Raw genomic sequence first — 25,936 nt, 5'->3', positions numbered from 1 at the left:
AGATTGGTATACCATTTGAATCATCTAAGAAAATCTATGTCGACACTTTTTGGCCAAATGGTGTCAAGATTCGCCGGTTCTCGTTCAAGCCAAAAAACATCCATCATGCTCATCCCTGAATGCACAACCAACAAAACTTAATATAACATCACTTAATGTATGCTACCATAATGCTAGTGGCATTCCTACAAAAGTATCAAATCCGTTCAATAACTCCAGTCACATGGATTATGATATAATTATTATTGTTAAAACGTGGTTGCATTCCGATATATCTTCATCTGAGCCGTTTGATTCCCGTCTATTCAACGTCTACAGACTTGACAGATGTAAGTCTGCAACAGAGCGTGGAGGTGGAATAATTGTTGCTGTCCGTTCTTCATTTACTTGTAAAGAAGTTACTTTGCCTCAATCTAATTTGGAACAAATTTGTATTTCAATTAATTTATATACAACTCAAAATATTTCTTTTTACTTTATAGTTAATTATATTGCTCCAAGAAGTAATTTAGATATTTATGGAAAACATGTTATGAATATAGAATATATTAATAATAACTGCTCAGAATTTGATAATGTATGTGTTCTCGGCGATTTTAATATATCAAATATAGAATGGAATTGGTCTGATTGTGATAAAATGTTAATAGCTAGTAATTTCATAAAAGATTATGAATTTATTTTTATTGATTCTCTTTATGCATTAAATCTTATTTAAATTAATGGAATTTATAATTCTTTAAATAAAATATTAGACTTGGTTTTTATTTGTAATGATCTCTTAAGTTCTAGAGTTTCAAATGTTCCTTTTTCTCTCTTAAATAAATCTATACATCATGAAGAATAATTTATTGAAATTATTCATTCAACAAGTTTTAACTTCAAGAAGGCAAATTTTATTGAATTGAATAATTTTCTAATTAAGTTTAATTGGTCCAATGAATTTCTAAATTTAAATCTCGAAAAAACGTATCTCCGCTTTTTTTCTATAATATTTGAAGGTTTTTCTAAATTTATACCTTGTGCTTGTAATTCAAAACCAAATACACATCCAAAGCTTCCGTGGTACAATAAGCAATTATCTAACCTAAGAAACGCTAAACGTTAAGCTTTTAACAAATACAAGCAATCAAATAGTGAGTTAAATTATGCTTATTTTAGTAAAATACGTAAAGATTTTTTCACACTTAATAAGTTCCTTCACAAGAGTTACATCATGAATATAGAGAGTAATATTAAGAAAGATTGTAACTCATTCTGGTCGTTTGTCAACACGGAAAGGAAATCAAATGGATTTCCCAAAAATATGTCCTATAAGGATACCGAAGGGTCAAATATTGATTCTATTCTTGAATTATTTGCAAACTTCTTCCAATTGGTATACTCAACTCCTGATATTATCAATCATTCTTGTTTTCCCAATATACCAAGTAAGGTTGATATTGGTGATTTAAAGCTAAGTAGTTCTGAAGTGCTATCAGGACTTAAAGCATTAAAACCAAAATTTAATTCTGGAGCTGATGGCATCCCTGCTATATTTCTCAAACTTTGTGCTTCAGCACTTTGTATTCCTCTTGTTTGTATTTTTAATAAGTCCCTATCCGAAGGAGTCTTTCTCAATACATGGAAAACTTCATATCTAGTTCCAATTCATAAATCTGGATCCAAGAATATGATTATAGAGGTATCTCTAAGCTCTCAGCAATACCTAAATTGTTTGAAAGTATTGTAAAAAACAAAATTGAATTCCCTACCAAGGAATCTATATCTGAATTCCAACACGGTTTTATATCTGGGCGATCCACTACAACCAATATGGTACTATTTTCAAGATATATTGTAAATTCCATAGAAGATAAGTATCAGGTAGATGCGATCTATACAGATTTTAGCAAAGCTTTTAATTCTGTGAATCATAACATTCTGGTGCAAAAACTGGAAATCTGTGGTTTTAATTCTAAGTTTTTAAGTTGGGCAGGTCGCAAAAAGTTATCATTGATAGCTCTCTTTCAAAATCTATTTCATGCACTTCTGGCGTCCCTCAGGGTAGTCATTTGGGTCCTCTGCTCTTTAATATTTTTATTAATGACATTGCTTCAACTGTAAAATTCTCTAAGTGTCTTTTATATGCTGACGACTTGAAATTATTTTTGAAGATCAAATGTGTTGAAGATTGCCACCTCTTACAATCTGATATTAACCTAATTGCGAATTGGTGTACTGCATCTATTCATTTCAATTATTTAATTACACTTTCTCGAGTGGTTAAAATCAAAGACCTTGGCATAATTCTAAGTTCAAATTTTTCTTTTAAAAGTCACATTGACTATATTCTCAGCAGAGCTAATTCACTTGTTGGCTTTATTAAGCGAAATTGCGTTGATTTTAGTGACCCTTTTGCTTTATTGTTGCTTTATACATCTCTTGTTAGGTCTGTATTAGAATATGCAGATGTTATATGGAACCCAACTTTTAGCACTTATTCTGATCGAATTGAAAAAGTCCAAAGGCGTTTTACAAAATTTATATTTTATAAAATGAATTGGAATTTTTCACCAGATTACGGAGCAAGATGTATTTTGTTGGGTATTAAGTCTCTTGAATCAAGACGAAACATTCATGACGTAATGCTTGTGAGGGATGTGTTATGCTACCATGTAAGATGCCCTCAACTTCTTTCGATAATACCTATCTACGCGCCGCTAAGATCCTTTAGATCAGTAGATTTGCTTTATGAACAGTTTCACAGAACAAACTATGGTTTTAATGAGCCGGTCTCTAGAGCTATCATTAATTTCAATAATGTTTGCCATTATGTTAACTTAAGTAGTTCGAGAGATTGTTTTAAGGAAAGTGTTTTGCTTTTATTTATTTTTTAATACTGTATATAGATATCGTTAAAAAAAATCAATTATTGGCATTATTGTAAGAATTCTTTAGTCGTAATCTGTTAGCTGTAAATTGCTTGTAGATGTAAATAAAAAAAAAAAATCGATAATTTAACCTAAATTGTTACACACGTAAATTCGAACGACCATATTATTGGAAAATTGGCTGATTTTGATTTGGAATGTATTTAATCGGCTATTTTGAAGCCCGTAATTGGCGTATACAAATGTTTTATATACCAAATTGATCGTTTATTCATTGAGATTACAGTGAAGTGTGAATTTTAAAAATCGGTTGGAAAATAAAAATGATATTGAGTATTTTGGAAAAAAAATTAAATTTCTTAAATCGAAGCGTCTAAATCATTTATTTTGTATGTTCATATACATTTTTCTTGTACATATTGATTGCGACCAATTAAGCTTTCTATAAACACCTCATTTGTTAAAATCTTTACAGTGGTTATTGACTTATAGCCTTTTTGATTCGGTTTAATCAATCGTTTTGCAATTTTCCTTGCTTTTACCTGTAAAATGTGTCATACAAGGTTTTTATTCTTTAACTCAAAATTATATTGTGATGGCACGGGTGTGATGTCGATATTGTTATTTTATGCCTCTTAAATGATCTATTATTTAACAAATTAAGAGTTTGTATGCTGAAAGTGCGATAATCACAAGAAAAGTTTTAGTTCTTATAATTCAGAAGATGAAATGTTAACAGTCGAACTGTTTGTTCCGAACACCAATTATTTTAATAAATATGATTTAAAATCATGAAAGACTATGAAGACTTGTAGCAACCATATAATTCGCAGTAGCTTATATTATATGGAATCTCGATTTATTCGAGAAAATATGCGTCAAGACAAAGTGCAATGGTCATCTTCTGATGAGCCTAACCATTGCACCGGGGCGAAACGCATATTTAAACACTATGCTGGTTCATTTTTATTTTTATTTTCATTTAATGATTTTAAAATAAAAATAATTATTTTCATGATTTTAAATCATATTTATTCTTATAATTCGTCTATGATGTCACCTATTTTCACATTAAATTATAGGCTGATACTTGAACTTCTTAAAGAGATCTTAGATATAAATATGAATCAATATTTATCAAAGCATATCGATTGAATTTGTATGATTTTGTATAGGGTGGGGCGTGGTTACTTCCTCATTTTGAAAAATCATAACACAAAAAGTATTGGCAATATTGATTTAATTGTTTTTTTCTGTACATTTAGTTTTATTTTATTTGGTTTTAAAAACGACATCTCCAAGGGGGCCGTTCTCATCAATGCACTGAGATAGTCGGCATTTGAAATTATTCTCCACTTTTTCCAGTATATCTGTGCTTAGCAGCACGAACATTAAAGATGAGGTAGGGTCTTTGGACGATCAGTGTATACCAACGATTTAAGGTAGCACCACAGGAAAAAAATTACATGGGGCTAAATCTGGCGATCGTGCTGGCCACTGAAGAACGCCTCCAAGAGAGATGAGCCGTTCAGGGAAGTGTTCACGCAAAATATTCATTGACCTTCTTGGCGTGTGAAGTGTGGCGAAAATCTATTGAAACCACAGTTCCCCTACATTCATTTCTTCAAGTTTAGGCAGAAAAAATCCACAATTATGCTGACATAACGTTCAGAATTGACCATAACTACTTTTTCGTTCTCTTCAAAGAGCCATGGGCCAATAATGGCGATCTGGATATTGCACACCAAATAGTCACACGTTCTGTATGCAGAGGCTGCTCATGAAGTTCTCTCGGGTTAGTGGTGCTCTAATATCGCAAGTTTTGTTTGTTCACAAATCCTGAAATATGGAAATGTGCCTCTTCACTACGTCCTGAGGCAGGTTTTCGAGGAAGGCTTCACATGCATTTTTTCGCGCAACATAATCGGGTGGATTAAGTTGTTGCACCACTGGCAATTTGTATGGGTGAAAATTAAGTTCCTCATAAAGAATTCGTCTCACTGTGCGAATAGAAATTCCTAAAGCTGTTGAATGTTTGTGTTCTGACGGTTCTGGAAGGTCCATTATGTTTCCTGTGCACACTACCGGTATCCCTAAACGTGTTTACCCACAAACAAATCGATTTCCGATCAGGCAAACGACCTGCAGGTGCGACATTGAAATTATTTCGGCTTAAAGAAAATTAGGCCTCCACGGCAAACGCGCGCTCTTGCTTTGTCCACTGCATTGTTAACACTGAATTAGTCATAACGAAAACCTTAGATAACATGCTTTCGAACAAGCCATAAACCAACGCTCTACTATTAATTGCCGCTCAGTTGCGAGAGTTTCACCCTGTACTTGTTAATACAAAAAATCATCTATCTGGTTAAATCTTGCCTCCATTCTGATAGTATAGTATTTTGTATTACCTATCTATTAAAGTTAAGTTATACGTTAGTTAGTTTAATTATTAATTTCGCACACATACAGAAATGGACATTAAAACAGAAACATCAAACAGAGTTTTAAAAATTCAATTTTGTATTGACTTAAAAAGATTTTTTTCCATGTTTGGTCTTCATTTTTTTATTTCAAACTAAAACGAACCATTATTCGTAGTCAAATTATAACATAAAATATTGAAAATTTCTTAATGTAAGAAAAGGAACAAATTTCGTGGACATTATAATAGAAACAAAGTTTAAAAAAATAAATAAATTAAAAGCAAAGCTATTCTGGATTTAAAAATTATTGTCATATCTGGTAGCCTGACCCTAAGCTTTAATTACAGTGCCACATCTTTTGAACATTGAGTCAAAGGGCAGGTTCAGACAACATAAGGCGCTTCATTTACAGTCAACTTCATTCTTTAAACATACATTTTGACTAAGGCAACTAGTTAGTTTTGTAAGTTTCATAATTTTCAAATTCAGAACCTTACTTCACAAACCTCTACTTCAAGTTCATAGTACAAGTTCTTTTCCAAATTTACAAGGAATCTTTTTACAGGTGTGCAAAACACAAAATAAATCATGGAGTAATAAATTTCAGCTTTCGGTTGAATGAAAAAACATGATCAAGTGTCCTTTTGACATAATTTGACCTGACATGATTTTACTTGCCTAACTTCCAGTCAAGTTTCCAATAAAGTTACCTTAATTGGAAGGCAATTTTTTGACAGCTAGTCAATCAGATGCTAGAATCTTGCCTTACTTTCAATGCCCTTTTGTCGTCTGAACTTGCCCAAATAATCGGCGGCAATTGTAAATTGAAATATTGTACCGCTCCTGTTAAACCATCGTTCACACCTCTGTTTATTTTTTTGTTAAATGTTTCCCAACCGCGCATTTTTAATCTCCCCCAAAGTGGTCTATGGGATTTAAGTCAGGCAATTAAGATGGCCACTCCAATACGCCGATTTTTTGGATCTTCAAATACTTTGGACAGATTTGGATGTGTACTTAGGATCGTTGTCCTGCTGTAGAACACATTTGAGAGGCAGGTTCTCGTCCGCATAAGGCATCGTATCCTTCATGATATTCACCTTCATATTTTACCCTCAATCAATGTATTAGTCCAACGCCATGCCAAGAAAATTAACCCCAAAGTATGGTACAGCCGTCACCATTCTTGACTGTTTTCTGGATGTATTCGGGATTCAGTTCTTTCAAATTCAGGCTTCTAACGGTTGGTCTGTCATCACTTCTGAACAAATTTATCTCTTTTTCGTCCATCCATAAAACATTCCTCCACTTTTTGCCTCCTTCTGGGCCACTGCAATCAAAATTATCGTTGTTACATTTTGTTTTCCTTAGGAAGGGCACCATTTTTGCGATCCTTTTACAAGTCTTCTACCAACAGTTCTGGAAGTTAATGGAATCTGTACTTTGTTTTTTATTTCCCTTGAAGACTTGAAAGGATCTTTTTTTGAGGCACAAATTATCTTTCTGTCTTCTCTTTGGGTTGTTTTGTTTGGTTTAGCCCTCTGCTTTTTGGCTCTCAGCGGTCAAATTGCTTTTGCAATCAACTTGAGAGATCTGCTCATTATTTTGGCTATTTCCCTCAAAGATTTCCCCATGCTTCGTAGAACTAAAATGATAGCTTTCTCTTCGAGGGATCAATGCTTACCGTGACAAATGTTTTCCTTAGAATGAATTGTAATATTATTAAAATAATTTAATTTTACTTCTTAAAGTGAACTTATTGTTTTATAAAAGTAAAAAAATATTAAAAACTAATATTTTTGATACTAGTTAAATATAAAGGTCTGTGTTCCAATGTGTTTCTATCTCAATGTCCACCAAAAACACAGAACGGTTCATCTCCGAACAATAAAAAAAATAAAACATCTGTTATTTTGCATAAGAAATTCAAACTTTTTTTTTTAAACGGTTAAAACTATTTCTAATGCATGTTGTTGATTTAATTTGGTTTTACTTTTAGCAACTGTCTCTGGGTCTATTTTAATGTCCATGTCTGTAGTTTCATGCGATGCGTAACATCGTTACACTTTTTGTTCCGATTTTCTCCGAAATCAATACACTGCGGAGATTTATTCCGTATGCAAATTTTAAGATTGATCGTAATGGTAATGGTGAAGAATTGAAACAAGGAAAATATTTGTAAGTTTTTTTAATTAATTGTTATTTTCTGACTTTAATTTAAATTACTCTGTTAGCAAGAACGAAAAAAATCTTACAATCGGAGCTTTTTGCCGAGTTTAGTATTGCTCGATTCAAACAAATCAGCAATGTTTGTGTTGTGCTTGTGAAGAAATGAATTAAGACTTTTTAAGGATTACAAGAAATAGGAAGTTTTGAAAGCTTGGGTGGATAAGTACCTAGGTGTTTTTTTACTAACGTTATTTTTATTAAGAATTATCAATAGGGCAAGTACTCTCCTTTTAAAAGAATGTCAACAACCCGTTTTTTTGAGAAGCGAGACATGTCTGCAAATAAACTATTGAAAAAGTTCACAACGTTTCAATTGCAAATAGTTGACTTGAAACCGTTTAACAAATACATTCTGCAATAAACGAAAACATTGAAGTTAATGATGGACTCCATAACTTTTTGTTTAATTGTAGGACTTTTAGCTTATTTAAGACTTCTCTAAAAGATAATCGTAGAAGACTGTTGTCTAAAAACATGAAAAAAAAACTCTTGAAACTTTAATGCTATTATAAATGTTATTAAATAAAACAAATACCATTTTAAAGACACATCTATTTATTTATTAATTTTATTTATAGCTCAACATATTAACAAAATCAATAAATTGTATTTATTTAAGGTCTTAACCTAAGTATATTTGGGTATCAAATAATAAAATATACTAAATCATAGATTAATTTCATAGAAGACGTTAGCAAAATTCCTTAAGCTCATATTCTATGTATTTCCATTGAAGTTTGCCTGTTTGTACCTAAAAAGAAGAATATAAAAAAGAATTATTAATTTAAACAAATACAATTTAGAATTAAATCATTCGAAAATAGTTTTTTTTTAGTAAGAACTAAGCTATAAGGTATGTACATACAGATAGAAAGAACAAATACAATTACACTGGTCGGTAAGGTAAGGTTATACAGTCGAACATCCTTAAATCGAATTTCTATATAACTCAAAATTTTATTGAGAACTTTGATTTTTCAATCTTATTTTCATGAATTTTCCCTCCATAATTCGAACAAAATCGATTTATAGAGAAATTCGACTTACAGACATCTCGACTTCTCTATAAATCGATTTTTTTAGATTCTGTTTGATGCCAAATAACTCGAACTTTTTCCCATATTGGGGAAATCCCATTTTCTGTTTTTTTCGCAATTTACTAAGGCTTTTATAATTATTTTAGACGTTTGTTCAGTAGATACATTCTAAATTCTTTGCTCTTATTTGGGAAACCCCCTTCAGTTTTAATTTTTTGAAAAATAGTCTACTGTTATTAATTTCGGTAGTTTTGTTTGAAGAAGAGGGATGGCTATTCAGGGTTTGTATGTTTTTCATTTGAACTTCGGTTTTGAACGGGTTAACTAGTTTTTATGAGCAAAAGTTTTGTTTATTTTTTTAGTTGGAAAAGCAGCAATTTACGAATTTAAAATGTCAGCAAGAAAATAACAGCATCTTAATTTTGAACAAAAGCTGAAAGTCATAAATGAAGTTGAGAGTAGTGTCAAAAAGAAAATCATAGCCATAAAATATGGGTTACCGCAAAGTCCACTTTCCACCATATTGAAGAACAGAAAAAAAAAATGCTGAAACCTCACGAAACGAAAAAACCTCTAAAATATGATCGTGTTGACAAGGCTGTCTATAAATGGTTTACGGAAGCCAGGGATGAAAACCTCCCAATTTCAGGGACAGTTATAAAGGAGAAGTCCAAAAGATTTGCAATTGAAATAGAAGATTTTGATCTGATCTTGCTGCAAGTACAGGTTGGCTTGATAAATTTAAAAAAAGGTAGGTTTGACGTGACAACAAATCGTATATACAGAGTTTTTACGTATGTTTACTATATTTTTTTTTGTTTCAATTAAAAATAGCATTGTTCAAAAAACACTATCTGGAGAGAGTGTCTCAATTAATCAAGAAGAAGACAGCGAGCATTGGAAACAAAATGTTCTACCAAAACTAATCGAAGGTTACGGTGAAGATGACATCTTCAATGCCAACGAAAGTGGACTTTTTTATAAATGCCTTCTTAATAAACATTGGCTTTTAAGGGTAAGAAATATCACGGTGGTAAACCTATTAAAGAGCGTTTAACATGTACGATTGCAGCAAATATGAGTGGAAAAGAAAAACTTAAAACTCTTTTGATCGGCAAAAGCAATAAGCCACGATGTTTACAAGGAGTAAAGTCTGTAAAGTACCGAGGAAACAAAAAGTCGTGGATGGTAATTGACTTTTTTGAAGATTGAGTTAAGGAGCGGGGCAAGGTATTTTTTAATCAAAAACGAAAAATCCTTCTTTTTGTTGACAGCTGCAGTGCCTACAATTCACCAACAAACTTAAAGTCTATTAACTTGTTTTTTTTTTCCACCAAACATGACAACCGCCTTACAGCCAATGGATCAAGGTGTTATACAGAATTTTAAGTGCTTCTACAGAAAAAGAATCATCAGCAAAATACAGAATGTTAGTCCAAAAATTACCTTACTGTACCAACGAATGATTACTGATTTTTTAAGCTTCTGTTAATCACAAACCATTTTGTTTTCTTAAATCATATTCCATTTAATAAAATAAATAAAACTAAACTAACTTTTCTTTAAATCGGAGTTTCTATAACTCGAATTTTTTTCTTTCATTTTGATTTAGTCTTGAATTGAGTAATTTTTCGAAATGAGTGCTGTTTACGTCTCTCGCTTAGAGGCAATTTTTCTATTTTTGCATGAAAAAGGACCTAAATTAACGCAAACTGCTGCTGCGAAATACATGAAAGTCGAAGCAGTTCGTTAGCAAGTGGATAAATCGCTATTAAAATGTCGGTAACGTTAACGATTTTCCTGTTAGCGGAATTGCAAGCAACTTTTCAAAAAAAGTCGAAAAAAAGATTATCGCATTGTTCTCAAAAGATCCAACTTTGACTTTACGTGAATCTGCTGTGAAATTGAAAGCAAAAGATGTTGACATATCTTACGGAACGATTCGCAGGCACTCGCCAATGTTGAGTGCAAAACACGTTGAAAACCGAGTGGAATGGGCGAAAGTAAACTTGGACCGCGATTGGAGCAACGTAATTTTTTCTGATGAATCCTCCTTCAGGGCATTTCCGAGCATCAAACACGCCTGGACAACCTCCACCAGTAGGATGCTTCAACGGACTGTTAAACACCCCGTCAAGGTCCATGTTTTGGGGTGCTTTTCAAACAAAGGTTTCGGTACTTTGTTCTTATTTACCGAGAAATTAAATGCCGACAAAAATGAATAAAATATATCAAAAGGCTTTGTTACCATCTGCTAAGCAATGGTATATCAAGAAAAATTAAAGCTGGACCCTTCAAGGAGACAACGATCCAAAACATCGGAGTCGGGCGAGTGGAAGGCACGTTCTCACTTAAGATTGGCCATCTCAGTCACCGGATGCAAATCCCATAGAAAATGTGTGGGCTCTGAAGCAAATGCAGCTTCGCAGACGCAAGCAATGTAATTTAGATAAACTTTCTCGACAAATTCGGAATATTTTGAGGTCTTTTGCGGTAGAATATGCAGAAAAAACTATTGGAAAGTATGCCCGAGGGTGCTAGGCCATAATTAACAATGAAGAGATTGGAATTGCTACTGAGGTATTTGTATTGAGTATTGACGACCAAATTATCAATAAATTTGCGAATTTTCGAAAAATCAATTGTTGTTATTATTTAACAGTGACCACGCTCTTATGTAACAGACTGTGTTGTTGTTTTTGAACAAGTTTTTGAAATACACATATTAGTAAAATTTTAAAAAATAGTTAAAATTGAAGTTCGGATTGGAAATCAACTCTAAAAATTAACCCCACAACGTGTTTTTTAAAAGCATGAAATTCAAGGTTTTTTAAATATCATATAGGGTGAAATAAAGACTCCTAACAAGGGATAGGATTTTACTAACTTTGCCTTTTGTTTAGTTAAGCATTGTCCAATGGAGAGTCAAAAACCGTGTTGCGGTAAAATTTACCACAACAAGTTTCACTAGCCTATCTCATATCCTTTTTCCTTTTTTAACCTTCCTTCCGTCGTTGCGGCTCCAAAATATTTTAAGAGGTCAGTAGAATCCTGCTTTCCATCAGTCAGTGACCTGCTCTTATTGTATTTTGGAAAAGCAAACAAAATAGGTTTCAATTGTAATGCGGTTGTGTGACAGAGGGTCCACATATTCACTTTAGAAATTTGTGACGGGCGGTCACAAAATACACAATTGTGTGACGGATGAGTCACGGTTACGGCGTATTGAGTGTGTGACAGGTGGTTCACACAAGGAAAAAAAAAACCAAAGTGTGCATCCTTTGTATAATTGGCACACCAACCTAAAGTTAGTATGGCTTAATGCCCAACGTAAAGTGTCGGAATACTAAGTAAGGTCACCTTGCGATGTGTTTTTCCTTTTTCCTAAAATTGTCTGCACGAAAGTCTAAGGGTTTATAGTCTAAATTTCAAACTATCGGATTCTGCCTCTTAATCTTGGTTGAAAACGCTTTCCTCAAGTTATTAAACTGGGCCGGTTTGGGCTGGGGAATTTTATTCGCGAACTTTCAAAAATTTTTCGTTTACTTTTTAGACCAATTGAACTGAACTCGTCCATTAAGCCAAGGTTGGTGTTCAAATCATCAATGTGAAAGAGACCACAAAGGTTTGACTGGTTTTTGAATCGGCATGCACCCCAGCGAAAAAGCCGGGTGTCGCAGTTAGACCGAAAGAGAAAACCAGATCATAAAAAAAGGTCAGAGTAGGATGGCAAACTTGTCGTGGCTATTGTGTGAGGAAAGTTCGTCATGAAGATGGCACTTTTTAGAGAAGCTAAGAAGAGTGAGGTTTAAAATAAAAAGGAGTGAAAAATTTTTGGAAGAAAAAAAAAAAAATAAGAAGAATCGTGTTAGTTTTTTTTTTTGTGTTTGGATATAATTAATTAAAATTAAAAATTGGAAAAAAAAACCAGACATAAAATTTGAGGAAAGCGTGATTGGAAAAAAAAGGGAAAAGGAGAGGCAGGATCGATTATCGTAAACTAAGGAAGCTAAGTATATTTTTTTGTCGAGTGAGTTTGTGCTTTTTTTTTTTATCGTTACTTTTAATTTGTGGTTGGCTATGAAAAGCCAAAATTTAATCCGTTAGACTTTCGGCCGATTTCTTTGTCTCCCGAGATTGCGGGACCCGCGACCTTTGTTCTTTTGTTCTTTGGGAACTTTCCCAAGGTGACCTTTCTTTGTGTTCTTGGTGCACAACCCAATTGTTCTTTTTGTTTTTTTGTATCATCTTAAATTGTATAAATATTTTTTTGAAAAAAATTCTGGGTTTTATCCCTATATCTATAAAGGTTTCCCAGATACAAAATAAAATATCTTAACCTTTCTAGGTGAAGCATTGATCTTGAAGTTTATTTTATTTTTTTGGGAAGTTAATTTTCGCTCTTTTTAATTATTTATCTTGATTGGTGATGGTAAGTACCATAATACTTCCTGGCGCCCATTTTCATTATTTTTTTGCTACGCCCCTGTGTAGTACATTTTATTAATTTAATAATTAATTTCGATTTTATTAATCGAGTTCGATTAATAAAACCCACCTTTTCCAAACCCACCCCCAAACTGAGCTACTGGGTGACAGCACTGTTTTTGCTGTCGGTTGTTAAATTAACAAACCAACCTTTTTGGAATTTGACATTTGTCAATTGTTTTCAATAAGTAGGTATCCACTCGTGCGCGCCGGCTACCTACCAATTGTTATTATAAATAATTTCGTTTTGTTTTCTTGTGTTTTGTTTTGTTTAATTTGCGGATCATTGTTCCGCCAACCTAAATTAAAATTTAGTATTATCGTAATATAAGTCGGGTTTGTTAATTTTACAACAACCGTGTAGAATTTAATGCTTCGAAAACTCAATGCTGTCTCCTGTCGTAAAAGCGTAACGCACCCCCTATGCCACTATCTATGAGTGGCACTTGCATCCAGGAAACTAATCAACTGTCAGTACTCGGTATGTGTATCACAGATCACCTTTTATGGAATGATCATATATATGATATTGCCAAAAATGCTGCCAGGTGCTTAGGATTTCTCCGACGGTGCAAGAAATTTTTCATTTCTGGTGCCTTACTAAGTAACTCGATTCTACAATGAAATTGCTCGAATTCGAAAAATTGGTACTATGTATCTATTTGACTACTTTCGAACGAACGGGGCAAATAGTTCTAGTAGAGCCAACTATACATATTCTTATGAACTTGTAAATAAACGAGGAACTACGTAACTCGAAAGTAGAATTCAAAACAAGGCAAAATCGAAAATAATCGCTCTACAACAAATGTGTTTGCGATCGCTTTTTTTGGTCATGGTGTAAGTAAAATGTTAAATATGAGTTCCATCTACCACCCCAACCACACCTGGAATTCGGGATTTTTCCAAAAATAGCGTTTGAACTTTCGTTTCTCTTTCTCATTGATTTAAAAATTTATCATCAGCAGGCACATGTCTCTTTCGATTGAGGTCAAAACTTCGGCAAGTATTTTTGACATGGTTTGCTGTGCAATATCAACGTTTTTGTTACCATCGATTTGGTTTTGGTAACATCCTGTTGCCAAAAATTGCAATGCTGCTGATAACTTAATGATAATCGGAACAGCATTTTGTCTTCTGCGTGTAGTCATGTCGGATGATATGGTGTTAAGAAAGAACAAAAACCAGTCTTTAGAAAAACGATAGTTCTTAACAAAACCAAAACAAAAGTATATGTGTAAATATTCTACAATGAATTCCATTATGTTGGAATTATTTCTCATGCTTCTGCGTTCAATTTCATTTCCTTGCCAATTAAACCAAATTTCAACGGTTTTCATTTTTGTAATAATTATTCTTGTCCAAAAATTGGATGTTTTATTTTTGTTTTTGTTTTTAAAACTGTGAAACACCTCGATACTCGTTCGAAAGTAGAACATTTTTTGAAAACAAGTTGGTATAACCGGCGTTCGATTCTACTTTCATACGTAGTATGATTCGAAAGTAGAATCGGAAATGAGTTTCGAATAGAATCAAAAGTAGAATCGAGATACATAGTAAGGCCCCTGATCGGGTTGTAATTTACAAAGCCTTCATCCGTCCAAAGCTTGAATATAGTTCGCATATCTTTGCAGGTGCCCCTAAAACAAGTTTAAATCTCTTGGATAGAATACAAAAAAGGGCTTTAAAAATGATTAGCGATAGAACTATAATCGAAAAATTTAGATCGCTAGAACACCGCCGCAATGTGTCATGCCTTTCGTTGTTTTAACGATATTCTTACAAACAATGTTCTGTTGAATTAGCCAGTTGCATTAAACCCCTTAAACGATTCTGCCGTAATACTTGCACTTCCAGGAATGCTCATCACTTTACCTTTGAGCTCAATTTCGGGCGTACTGTCAAGTATAGAGATTCTTTCTTAAATCGCAAATCGAGAATGTGGAATACTTTGTTTTTCGCTCCCATTGCTACCTGAGAACATTTAAAAACTCTTGGTAGTCCAATTAAATGTATATTTGGTCATTTTCCTCGTATAATAAATGCCTTTTCTTTGCTTTTTAAGTGTTTTTTTGTTGACTTTTTTTTAATTTTTAGGCCAAATAAATCCTAATCCTGCTTATAACTAATGGGAAAATCCAGAGAGTAAGTAAGATACTAAGTTAAATGATTTAAAACTGTATCTAAAAGACAAAAATTAATAATTTGCAAAATGTTTAAACAATTTATTCCTAAGAACTACGCTGTGTTTAGGCTTAGCTTTGAAAACATCGTTTGTGATTCAAATTAACATTTTAAGAGGCAATCTTATCCTTTAAAAAATAAATGTTTTAGTTGTGGACAAAAAAACTTAATTTTTTTAAAGTGCAAAAAACCTAAAATATTAATAAATTTGTATGTGTTTGTTATAGCACGTCCCCACAGAAGAAAAAGGCGACAACACCAAAGATATGTTCTTCGAGCTCCTAGACAAAACATATGAGCAGTGCCCTAGCTACGATATTAAAATAGTCCTGGGCGATCATCTTTGGTGGAATAATCGGGAAGAACAGCCTGCACGACTACACTTCCGACATGGATTCAGGCTCATAGATTTTGCTGCGGGGCGAAACGTCATGGTAGCCAGTACGCGTTTTCCACACCTCAACATCCACAAAAGAACTTGGACTTCTCCAGATCAATCTACCGTCAACCAGATTGACCATATTGCGAGCGACGCCAGACACGCTTCCAGCATTATGGATGTACGAACTTTCCTAGGAGCTAACATCGACTCGGACCACTACCTCGTTGCAGCCAAGGTAACACTTCGGATTTCCAACCCAAGGCAAAACAGGGAGGTGCTGGGAGAAGGTACAACGTCGAACGGCTACAATCGCAAGAGATCGCCAAATCCTTTTCCGACCGAGTTACAAGTAACCTCTCTCGAAGTTCTTTGCCGCCAACACAATGTATCGAAAACCAGTGGCAACAGTGCTAAGATGAAATCAGAGAAGCCGCCTCTGATGTGCTGGGTTTCAAACAGCCACCAACAAGGAACCCCTGGTTTGATGAGGAATGTCGGCGTGCAAATGCAGCCAAACAACAGGCACGCAAAGCGACGCTGCATAAAAGGACGAGAGCTGCTCATGAGCTCTATGAGCAGAAGAGGCGAGAGGAACGCCGACTTCTCAGAAGGAAAAAGGAAAAAGAGAGTGCATGAGAAGCGTGCGGTCGAAGATGTTGATAGGTTTAAAAGCAAGAATGAAGTTCGAAAGTTTTATGAACAGGTGAAACGAAATTCACAGGTACATAAACCTAGCACCGAAGGCTGCAAAGACGAAAGTGGAAACATCATAGTGGAACCGCAGTCAATGCTGAGGATATGGAAGGACCACTTCTGCAGACTGTTTAACGGCGACGAAGAACTGAATTCCGCTGTCAGGCAGGATGATCCATTCAATATAGACGACGAAAGACAACAATCCCGTCCTCCCGACTTAGACGAAGTAAAGATTGCCATATCTAAGTTGAAGTGTAATAAAGACGCTGGAGCGGATGGCTTGAATGCCGAGCTCTTTAAAGCAGCTTTATTGCCCGATCCTGAAAAAAGGAGACCCTCTAAACTGCACCAACTATAGAGGAATCAGTCTACTTAACACCGCCTATAAAATATTCTCTGCCGTAATATTATGTGAACGTCTACAGCCCATCGTTAACAACCTGATAGGTCCTTATCAATTAGGTATTAGACCAGGAAAGTCCACAGTCGATCAAATATTCCCATTACGGCAGATCCTGCAAAAAACCCAAGAATACCAATTAAACACCCACCATCTTTTCATCGATTTCAAGGCCGCATACGACAGCATATATAGGGACGAGCTGTATAGAGCCATGTCTAGTTTTGGCATCCCTGCCAAACTCGCCCGTTTGTGCAGGATGACCATGGAGAATTCACGCTGTTCCATAAAGGTTGGAAACAACTTAACAGAACCTTTCGATGTCAAAAAAGGTTTTAGACAAGGTGATGCGCTGTCATGTGATTTTTTTAACATCGTGCTTGAAAGAATAGTGCAGAGCTCAAACGTCAACACTAGAGGCACTATCTTTCAAAAGTCTATCCAATTACTGTCATATGCTGATGACATTGACATAATCGGAAGAACTCAGCGTGATGTCAATGGGGCTTCTGTGATTATTGAGGCAGAGGCGGCAAAAATGGGTTTAACGGTTAATGAGGGCAAAACAAAGTACATGCTGTCCTCTAGAAAGGACATACAACACCGACGTCATCGTCAAAACGTCACAATCGACAGACGTAATTATGAGGTAGTCAAGGACTTCGTCTACCAGCGCTGAGATCAAATGCAGAATAACTATTGCTTACCGCTGTTTCTTTGGACTAAGAAAGCAATTGAGTGGTAAAGTCCTCTCTCGAGGGACTAAAGTGTTGTTATATAAGACCCTTATCATCCCCGTCCTGCTATACGGTGCAGAAGCATGGACTATGACAAAAGCGGATGAAAGCACCTTGGGTCGGTTCGATAGAAAAGTTCTTCGCGTGATCTACGGTCCCGTATGCATCGAATGGGAGTGGAGGAGAAGATGGAACGACGAGCTGTACGGGCTGTACAGCGACGTAGACTTAGCCAGAAGAGTAAAAGTATAACGACTAAGATGGCTGGGTCACGTAGAGCGCATGGAAACCAATGCTCCGGCCCGGAAAGTCTTCGAATCCGCACCCACAGGACAGCGCAGTAGAGGAAGACCGCGGATCAGGTGGCGCGCACAAGTGGAAGGTGACCTCACCCAACTTGGAGCGCGAAACTGGAGACATCTAGCTAGAGACCGAGCTAGATGGAGAAGTTTGTTGGGTGAGGCCCTAGTTCACACAGGACTGTAGCGCCACCTTAAGTAAGTAAGTAAGTTTGTTATAGCAGAAACGGTAGAGATCTACGATTTTATTTTTAAAACACATGTTTTCTTGGCTTAACTGCAAACCTATTTTTATTACAATACTTGAAGTTTTTAGAGTTATAAGAAAACTTACCATGAAGGTTTGAATTAAAGGTGATGTTTTGTTCTATTTCTTATTGCGTTGATTCATCCAAACATAGAAGTCCAGGGTTAATCTTGAATAAGTTTAAAAACAAAAATGTTTAAATTTCTTAAGGATAAATATAAAATGTCGTCAGTTGAAAATAATTACAAGTGAATTAACAAATTGGTCTAAATAAGTTTATGATAAAATGGATAGAATTCTGAGTAATTAGGAATTTGTATATAAAATTACTAACTACACATTATTTGTATTCCAAGTTTAGAATATTTTGTATTTAATTTAATTGTGTTTGTTTGTTATTTAATTTAAATGTTTTCATCTGACGATATGTATTTGTTCTTTTTGAAAAAAACGTACATTTTCTTACCTTATAGAAAAAACGATCAAAGTTAATACAATTTGTCATAGATCAGTATTGTTTTAGTTGGGATGTCCTCACTCTTAAAACCCTTAGACCAAATTGACAAATAATACAAACAAATTTCGATAAAAACCTATTTTTTTGAAGATTATTTTAATGTAATGATAAATCTGCAAACAACAAAATTATATTTAAATGAAAGAATTTTTACTTTTAAGAGGTTAAATGTAATGCGAATAGAGGCACATAAAGTAACAATCAGAAATATAAATGTGCGCCCTTAGGAATATATACCGGTATATAGACCAATTATGAAATTTAATTAGAAGTTTTTCTAGATTATCTCAAAACAATGTTTGATATAATTACGTATTAAATAACAGAGCTTACTTTTCTTTTCCTTCGATTTTTGTATCACGAAATTGGTCGTGCGATGGTATTTTCTTATAAAAAAATATTAAGTTAGAATTCTGTAGGTAGAATGAAGAACTACTTGACATTTAAAAAAAAACATTGTTTCAGAACAGCTTTGGCCAAAATAAAAAGAATAAATCTTAATTTCTAGTAACTTTTACTTTAGCAGGTGTTTAAGGTAATATTTATTTAAATGATAATTTTTTTCTTAATTTGTGGTTTTTAAAAAGTTGTGATTTCATTTGTTAAAACCGGCAAACAAAATAGGAACACTTCATAAAAACTTCTAAAAACCAATACAAACAAATATTTCAGTTACCATATCAATTACGACTCAGAAATATATATGAACAATGATGGAAAATTACTAGAAACGATTTTACCTTACAAAATTATATTGCAATAGAAAAGCGTTTCGGGAAAAACAAATTTAAAAAACATCCTACAACTCTCCATAATGTAAGGAAAATTATCATATTAAATTGTTGAACTTCAAAAGAAACGTTTATGATCTGGGTTTTTTCTTTAGTCAGAACAAAAATATAGAATATATATAAAATAGTTTGCATGTTGAGTTCTTTTTTTTACGTGCAAAGGAGCAGTGGTAAATTCTTGCATTAAAACATGTTGAATAAGTATCTCGGTATTTCTTTGCGTGAGGAACATATCCTATAAGAGGTAAGGAACTAAGGTCACCATCAAAATATTGATGCATTCTTCTAACGAAAGAAAATTTGCGTTAAAATGGAATGTTCGTATTTCCTGTAAGATTGGACACAATACTACTATGTTAATGATATTTTCATTCCGAATCCTCATAAATCTGAAATATCATCAATTGTTAAGAGATCAACTATTTAATGCGTAATAAAAGATTATGAAAAAAACAAAAGTTTCGAAATGGCCCCAGGAAGAGGTGGAACAAAAGTTTTAAATGACAAAATGGAACGCAAAATCGTAAGAATCCTGAAGGTTGACCCAAAAATAAGTGTTCCTAAGATAGCTGCAGAAATCACACTAAGTCATGGAATATCACTAAACCCCAAAACAGTTCGGAACGTATTGCATTCAAAGGGTTATAAAGGACGTGCAATAAGAAAAAAAGCCTTATATTTCAAAGACAAACGTGCAAAAGCGTTTGGACTATGTAAATGCGTATGTTTCGAAGCCGGATGATTTCTGGAAGAACGTGTTATTCCTTGGCTAGAGTAAGTTCAACATTTTTGGGTCGGATGGAAGAAGGTTTATGTGGCGGCAACCAAACACGGCCTTGGAGACAAAAAAATATGCTTCCAATAGTGAAGCATGGAGGCGGAAATGTCATGGGCTTGGGATCGATGGGGTTAGCTGTATTTGTTGAATCGACGATGGATAAAAGGGTTTATCTGCAAATACTGAAAGACAACTTAAAAGCCAGCGACAATAAAATGGACTTAAGCGAGGACTTTACGTTAGTACAAGACAACGACCCTTAGCATTCCTCAAGGCTTGTGAAAGAATGGCTGTTGTATAATTGTGAAATCGCAGTTGCCTCATCCTCCTCAATCCCCAGATCTAAATCCCATCGAAAATCTTTGGGTATATTTGGAAAAGAAAATCCGAGAATCGGAAATAAGAAACAAAAATCAACTGAAAGCCGTTTTAATTGAAGAATGGAACAAAGTTCTACCGGAAGTGACTTCAAAACTAGTCCATGCAAAACCCTTTAAAGAATGTTATGGCAAAAGGTTAACATACTAGGTACTAAACGAAGCAATTAACAACTTTAAGGTGTATGTGCAATTTTTGTATGTTAATTTTAGTTTCTTCCCTTTTTGTTAATGTTTTTTATTTCTATGAAGTCTTTGTAACTAAATTTTATATTACTTCTATCATAATAAAGAAAATAATTAATGAAAAAATAAATATATAATATATTTTTGTTAAAGTATGTGCATTTTTTCACTAAACAGTCAGATGTACGTGCAATTTTTTGATGCAGTGTACATATTTATAATATGTACATACATATTAAATTCAAATTATAAACGAAAGTAGTAATGCAAAATTAAATTGTATGTATTACATATTATTTAACTCTTTCAGCCTGGGTGGTTAGTTAGAATTTTTATTTTGAGTTTTACAGCTTCTAGCGACAATTTTTTAAAGTGTGATGAATTTTCGAACCATGCTCGACAGGATTCGACAGATTTGTGGTAAATTGAATGCATAACTGTTATTTTGCGTTCGGTTCAATTTTGTGATAAAGTGATTTTATACGCGTGAAAAGTAAGATCTTGTTTTTTATTTTTTTGTACTCAATGTTTTTTTCATAAATATATTTTATACGTGTTAACATAGAAAAAATGTTACTTTTGTGTGTTTCACTGTGTACTGATGGAGAAAATATGGTGGTTACTAAACTAACCACCATGAATGTTGTGTGTTTGTGGTTACAGTCCAAATGAAATTTATACATGAAAATATAATTGCTGTTTTTGATTTTTTACAGAATGTCGCGCCGCCGACTACAAGGAAGAGAAACTTTCGAATATTTGTTGGAAGATATTCCTTCAGTTTTTGTAGTGACCAGGATGACGGAGAAGAAAGAGACGATCAGCCAAGTCCACTTTTGTTAGGGGATTTGATAGGAGAAGTTCCCAATTATGACTTTGATTCCGATGATGACCTCCCTTTATCAAACTTAGTTCAGCGAAATCCTAATTTTACAGAGTCCAACACCGTGTAAATAGACCAATGACACTAGCTCCAAAGTGGAAGAAAAATTATAGAATGGACACACCTGGTGAGTTTTCGGAAAGTGTGGGAATATCTGATGAAATTCGGGGCATGGAGAATGCTGCCCCTCTTTCACTAATTCGGCTATTTTGGACAGAACAGTTACAAAACATTTTATGTTTTAAAACTAACCTTTACGCAACTCTATCTGGAAAACCTTATACACCCACTACATCTTAAGAGCTTGACGTTTTCATTGCGTTGAACTTCGTGATGGGTATAATAAAAAATGCCAAGCTACAAGGATTACTGGTCTTCAGCACCTGATTTTCATGACAGCTATGTCTCGAAGTTTATGAGCTTGAATAGATTCAGTTGGCTTCTGAGTTATTTGCACGTCAATGACAGTAGCGCAATGCCTGACAGAAACTGCCCAAATTTCGACAAACTGTATAAAATTAGACCTCTACTGGACATTTTACGAACTAATTTTCGAACCAATTAGAAGCCATCAGAAAGAATTTCTATTGATGAGAGTATGATTAAGTTCAAGGGAAGGAACTTTTTGAAGCAATACATGCCAAAAAACGGACAAAACGAGGGTACAAGGTATGGATGATGTGTGCAGAGTCAGGTTACTGTCTTGATTTTGATTTTTATACAAGCAGGGAACTAACATTAAAACTGACTTAGGCGATAAAGTTGTAACGAAATTTTGTGAAAATTTAAAAGGAAAAAATCATAGTCTATTTTGACGATTATTTCAACAGTTACCCTTTACAAGTTAGATTACAAGAAGACAAAATTTTCGCCTGTGGAACGGTGAATTCAAATAGAAGGTTCAAAGTTCTTGCCGAAGCTAAAAGAAGACAGGCATTTACGCAGAGGCGAACACGATTACCGCATAAGTGAGACAAAAGTTAGTTTGTTGAAATGGAAAGACAAGAGATCAGTATTCATGTTGTCAAACTATCATGATCCTAAGAACGTTGGTAAAGTTAACCGTAGAGAGCGCGATGGTACCTATAACGAGGTTTCCTGCCCAGAAGCCGTTAAGACTACAACGCGAACATGAATTTTGTCGATAAATTTGACCAGCTCAAAGGAAGTTATGCTGTTGATAGAAAATCACACAAGTGGTAGCACAGGATTTTTTTTCATTTCCTTGATTGTTTTGTGGCATAGGAAAAACCTGTTTTGCAGATTTTCATACCAAGTAATTATAAGTTTATAATTTCATTTCGTGAAAGAAATATTAATTAATAATAAAAAGTATAAACAATCCATCATAGTTTTCTCTTCGTCAATAGTCATGGTGCTTAGTGTTGCTAACCAAATCATTTCTCGAAAACCTTAGTAATCAAATTTTTTTAAAATATGTTCTGCTATATTTTAGTCGATTTTAGTTATTAAAGTAAAACAGAAATGATAAAATATTCTTAGTATACAATCGTGACCGAAAGAGTAAATGATATAAAAAAATAGCAAAAAGGAAGACAAATAAAATTTAGAAGAATACTGGAGGTAATTATTGGACCATTTTTGCAAGCTACAAGTCCATTACTATTTGTATTTTTTATTGTAGAGAAATGTTACTTATTTTTTTTTTAATTTTACCAGGAACATTTTTACACAAAACATTAAATGGAATTGTGCAGAAAATAATAAATAATAATAGAGCAATAAAGTTCAGCTTTTAGTTGAATAAAAAAACATGATTAAATGTCATAATTTGACTTGACTTCATAGTTAGGGAGATTTTCTTAACTAACTTTCAAGTCGACTTTAAAATAAAGTTGCCTTAACCCTGCAGTCGTCGCGCACCAAAATGTAACACCAGTCGTCGCGTGGATTACATACGTTATCCACTTTAAGATTAGAATTAAACCAAAATGCTTTAATTTTTTCAAATTTATTTTGGCTTTAAAATGTAATTACATGTAATATTAAGTAAAGTTAACTAACTGTTCTAACTATTTAACTGTAAGCACTAAAAGAGACGAAAAACCCCACGACTAGTTTCCTAGAAATACTCCGTTTTGTATGAGTGGATTACAATAGTAATCCGCGCGACGACTGCAGGGTTAATTGGTAGGTAATTTTTTGGCAGCTGGCCAATCAAATACTAGAAATTTGCCTTACTTTTAGTTTCAGTTTATTTATTTTATTTATAAAGCTTACACAGTAAGATAACAGTGAGTTCCAGAGGCGACACGCAGCTATGAAAAATTGCCTTTCTGAGGTCAAACATGAAAAGCGTGGCAAAATTACCGATGTCGGTCTGTTTGATGTTGACATTCTGATTTTTTCAAAGAGATATTGACGTGTTTTTTCAAGATTTAAAAAAAAACAGTATATGTTCGAAGCATCATAAAGTCATTTAAAGGCATATTATGTAGAATTTCTTGCAAATGTGAAACATGGTGGTAACTTCTTAACCCAAATATGTATCGAATGATACTATTTAAGGATATGTTTTATTTATTTTTGCTGATGAAATCGCAGTTGTAAAAAATTTCGAGAACAGTTTTAACTTGGGTCCTTGCTAGCATTAGTCAGGTATTAAATGGAGTGATGTTTTGGGCGGCCCACAGTGTTCTAAGCGTTTCATAAGTTTTACCTATCAATTGGTTGATGTGATCTTTCCAGTTCAATGTTCTATTGAAGATTAAACCTAGATTTTTACTGGAATTTACGAATTATAATGGGTTCTCGTTTAAAATTATGGAAAGAAAGTATGTTAGATTTAATTCTTTTCTTGATATAACCAGGCATTTGTATTTGCTTGCGTTTAGAATCAACCCATTGCAAGACGCCTAGTAAGATATCTTTAATAGTTCTTGATTCAGGGTGAAAACGTTGTCTTCAAATAAACCCAAAGGACAGCTTTTGTAAATTTGAATGTCATCGGTATAAAAATGCTTTGATACTTAATTTATAATGAAACCGATTTCATTCACAAATAAAGAAAAATAATAAATAAATTGATCAATGGAGAACTCCTTGTTGAATCGGAAGAAAATCGAAGAGATTTTCATTTAAGAAAACGGCTTTGCTTTGTATCATTCAAAAAGGAAGAAAGCAGTTTAATAGCTTCTGAAGAAATGTTGAATTTGTGACGCAGTTTATAAAGAAGTATCGAGTGATTCACTATGTCGAATGCTTTTAAAAAGTCTAGTAGGATTACAAAAGTTACTTTGTCAATATCGAGTTCAGTCCTATGTCTTCGGTTAGTGCCGTAAAACAGCTATGGTGTGAACGAAAACCCGATTGAACATTGACTAAAAGGTTGTTGCGACTGATGAAGCTGCTTAAATGTTTTTGCATTATCGTTTCACAGACTTTAGATAGAAAAGGAAGTATTGAAATCGGTCTACATTCATTACAAAGCGAGTTTTTGGGGATAGGAATTATTTTTGCTTTTTTCCATGGATGCAGGAAAATGCCAGTGGTAAGGATTCTATTTATTACATGTGTAAAGTAGTGTAGAAGCAATGGAAGAATAGCTTTAATGAAAATTGGATTCAAATCATCAGCACCAGTAGCATTGGACTTTATACTTATGCAACTTTCAACTATGCCTTAGGCGTTCATACAATCGAAACTGAACAAAGTGTCTGTAGAAGTTGGTGGTATGGTATTGAGAGATTTATGATCTCTTGGAGTTACTAAAGGTGTAGAAGCAAATTTATTGTTTAGCTCATGTATATTCATTGCACTTTCAAGTCCCTTATGTCGTCTGAACCTTCCCATTAAAAAACAATGAAAGGAATTTGACACATGATGGAACGTTCGTAATGAATAAATGAAAGTTACAATCTTGTAGTTTGCAGGATAAAAAACGAAATTTTTAACAAACGTCTAAGACCTTCTTCCACAAATGCTTGTTTTTAAAATTTTGAATATGATAATTCTAGGTTAAAAATTAAACCAACATTTTTCACTGTAGACCAGAAATCAATAACATAACCATTTAAAGTCAATTGGAGGAAATAAGAACATATATAACTATGCATTGCGATTTTGATGGGTTCAACAATTAATAATTCCTATATATTTTATTTAAGTCTTTATAAGGGACTAACATAAACAGAAAAATATATTTTGAGAAATCTTCAGCATGAAGGTGGTAGCTACTGTATTTTAAAGAACTAACATCCAAATTAAAACCTGCAAGTCAGAAACCGAGGTTTCAAAGGAAACGACTTAAATAACTTTTAATTAGGCTAAGGGAACATGAATCAAAATAAAGTGTAGGATTTAATTTCGATTTGGTAAGGTGAAAAGAGATTTTGAGGCACAATGAATTATGAACAATAAACTATTAGTTCGAAACATCAACTTTT

At 33.8% G+C, this 25,936-nt stretch overlaps 1 protein-coding gene across 4 annotated transcripts in view; it reads right to left on the bottom strand.

Annotated features, from left to right (window-relative positions):
- Positions 1 to 8,080: 8,080 nt before the first annotated feature.
- LOC129940535 (mucin-2) overlaps positions 8,081 to 25,936 on the bottom strand; it is a 97,807-nt gene continuing 79,951 nt past the window's right edge. For 3 of the 4 annotated variants that reach the window (XM_056048909.1, XM_056048912.1, XM_056048911.1), the window contains 3 exons: positions 18,465 to 18,628; positions 18,086 to 18,167; positions 8,081 to 8,279 (listed from right to left, as the gene is read on the bottom strand). The gene's annotated coding sequence lies outside the window, so the exon portion shown is untranslated. The remainder of the gene's footprint in view (positions 8,280 to 18,085; positions 18,168 to 18,464; positions 18,629 to 25,936) is intronic. The other variant, XM_056048910.1, reaches the window with a different exon arrangement.

This window comes from Eupeodes corollae, chromosome 1 (assembly GCF_945859685.1).
Source record: "Eupeodes corollae chromosome 1, idEupCoro1.1, whole genome shotgun sequence".
NCBI lineage: Eukaryota > Metazoa > Arthropoda > Insecta > Diptera > Syrphidae > Eupeodes > Eupeodes corollae.
The sequence above is the reverse complement of the archived record's forward strand: the minus strand, read 5'-3'. Positions and strand labels throughout refer to the sequence as shown.